Source organism: Hippoglossus stenolepis, chromosome 20 (genome assembly GCF_022539355.2).
Source record: "Hippoglossus stenolepis isolate QCI-W04-F060 chromosome 20, HSTE1.2, whole genome shotgun sequence".
Taxonomy (NCBI): Eukaryota; Metazoa; Chordata; class Actinopteri; order Pleuronectiformes; family Pleuronectidae; genus Hippoglossus; species Hippoglossus stenolepis.
In genome coordinates, this window is record NC_061502.1 from 420,972 (window position 1) to 423,883 (window position 2,912).

A 2,912-nucleotide genomic window follows, 5' to 3' on the forward strand; every position below is an offset into this window, starting at 1 on the left:
TACCTCCACGTGTAAGACGTTTCAAAAACAAGACATTTCCTGTTTCCACAAGGGGGCGCTGTGATTTTAAGTCATGATTTCTGTGTAGATGTCATCAGGCCGGGACTCTTGTCTTACATGTCTAGTTTGGACTCGATTGGACCAAATATGTCTGAGATACAGAACCTCGTGTTTTGATGGCGTGTAATCAAACTTTGACGCCATGCCACGGTCACACCGTGTGACGAAAAATCGATCTTTGAGGTAGTTTTCATCTCCATCTTGTTGTGATGACACACATCTCCATATGAAGTTGATCTGATGAAAGCCCTGGGACAAGTTCGTCAAAATAAAAATGTGGAAAATGGGCAATATGGCCACTAAAGTCAAAATGGCAGGCTTCCTGTTGCTTTTTTCCAATTGCACCTCAGACATTTTTTGTTTGTCTGGTCATGATACACCTGGGCTACGATTTTTGTGAAGATCGGTGAAAGCTAACTGAGGGGCTTTTCCTTAGATGGCGCTGTTGAGCCATTTTTCCACGCCCATTTCAAATTACTCCAGAATACAATTACTTTTTGGGGTTTTGAATTTTTTTGGAACCTTTGTAACAATTTGAGCATGTCTAGGCCCTGAAAAAGCCCCAAAAGGGAAATACAAATCCTTCGAAATACAATAGGGCCTCCCACCGTCGGTGCTCGGGCCCTAATAATTGTTGTGCTACTTAAATTTATTTTACAACCCACAATTGTAAGTTTGTTTTCTGTGTGTTTCTCCCTCACTTCAGATGTTTGTCTCCAGCCATGGGTGACTGGTCTTACCTGTCCTCACTGCTAGATAAGGTCCAGTCTCACTCCACTTTAGTGGGGAAGATCTGGATGAGTTTTCTCTTCCTGTTCAGGACCTTTGTTTTAGGTGCTGCTGCAGACAGTCTGGGGGAGATTAAGTGTGAGAGTTCTACTGTGACTCCCTGGAGCCAGATGCACACACGCCTGCTCCAACTGGATGTTCCCAATATCCTATATTCATTATTGAGTACTGAGGATCACCTTTGTGTCTACACCCACACTGACCTACCTAGGCCATGCTGTCCTCATCATCCACAAAGAAAATATTTCCTGAAGAAAAATGTACTTTCTTGATTCTTGTTGTTCTGGGTTTGTACCCTCATGGTTGAATGCACTTATAGTAAGTCGCTGTGGATAAAAGCGTCAGCTAAATGAAATGTAATGTAATGTAAAAAAAGAGGATGATGGCATAACTTTAGGGCAGGTCTGATAGAGGTGCACTGAAGAAACCCAAGTAAACAGATAACAGAGGGAAGGTGAAGATTAAAGGCATCTTTCTCTATACCTACAAGACCCAGCTGGAGGTGGGATTCAGTGTGGGCCAGTTCTACATCCTTGGCCCTATGTTTATGGTCTCTTACTTCCACTGTACTATGTCTCCACCTTGTGCCCATTTCACCGGTGCCCAGTGTAATTTTTCTCGTCCCACAGAGAAGAGGGTCTTCATCATCTTCATGCTTATAGTCTCAGGCATTTCAGATCTTTTAAACATAATCAAGATCATCTACCTGCGCTGTAACAACAGGAGAGACACCAGGAAACAGTTTCTACATCAGGAGCATGCACTTAGTTTACAGCAGTACCCATTTAACCCAGGTTTAAAGGACAAAAGCAGCCAGTCCAGAGGCTTCCCACTGTCGCCTCTGCCTGCTCAGGGTCTGACAGATGTCTGCAATGATGACAAACTGAAAGGAAAGAAAGAGGAGAGAAAAGGACACCTGACATATGAATGACACATGTCAGATTTCTTTTGCTTAAGCTACCCTTACTGTCTTTTATTAATGTATAACCAATTGCTTCATTGGCTCTCACTGGATTAAAGTTAGGGTTGGTAATCCTGGAAAAGCAAGAGAAGGCTACACTGAAGAAATGCAAACGATTTATCCCACCCCTCCCATTGGCCCTCTCGACAAAGCTACGCCCATTTCAATGTGCACTTCCTGATAACTGCTAGAAGCCCTGTGACTTACACACTACCTTTTGGCTATCGTATATCTGCTTCAGCAGTGTTTGCCTCTCCAGCTGCAATTCTCGTTTTCCAGAAACCCCTCCCTTAATCACATCACTCCTGTCCCTTCAGCAGCTTCATTGGCTCCTGGTCAAATACTGCATTGTTTTTAAGATTCTGCTGCTCACCTTTAAGGCCATCCATAATCTCGCTCCTCCATACCTCTCCGAACTCCTGCACATTGACACACCCTCCTGCACCCTCAGGTCTTCTTCTTAACATCCACCTCACTGTAACACCTGCCCGTTTGACAATCATGGGATCTATAGCCTTCAGCAGCTCTGCTTCTCGCCTCTAGAACTCCCTCCCACCAGACGTTTGTCACATTGATTCTCTCTCTCCATTTTTAGATCCCATCTAAAAACTCATCATTTTAAACAGGCATATTCAATTTGATTGTCTTCCATTTTGCAAAACTACATGTTCATTTTATTTATGTTTTTGATACATTGTTTTTTGTTGATGTGTTTTTATCTCTGCCTTTTAAGGTGACCTTGAGTGCCTATAAATAAAATATATTATTATTATTAAAATGTTAAAGCTGCATAGGAAATGAACAAAAAAATGTGAAATATGATTAGGACATTACATACACACTTCTCAAAAAAATTAAGGGAACATTTAATCTTATATTTAAACTTCAGGGATATCAAAATGTCCATTTAGGAAGCACAAGTGATTGTGAATCAATTTCACCTTCTTTGGTGCAAATGAAAGTGACAACAGGTGCAATGGAGAGGCAAAAGCAAGACAACCCCCAAAAGGGGAATGGTTTTACATGTGGTGGCCACAGACAGCTGCTCTCTCCTTGTCCTTCGTGACTGATTATTCTCTAGTTTTGTGATCTGCTAGTATCC

General features: G+C 42.1%; 1 pseudogene; it reads left to right on the forward strand.

Annotated features, from left to right (window-relative positions):
- Positions 1-782: 782 nt before the first annotated feature.
- Positions 783-1,780, forward strand: LOC118099819 (annotated as a pseudogene).
- The last annotated feature ends 1,132 nt before the right edge of the window (positions 1,781-2,912 follow it).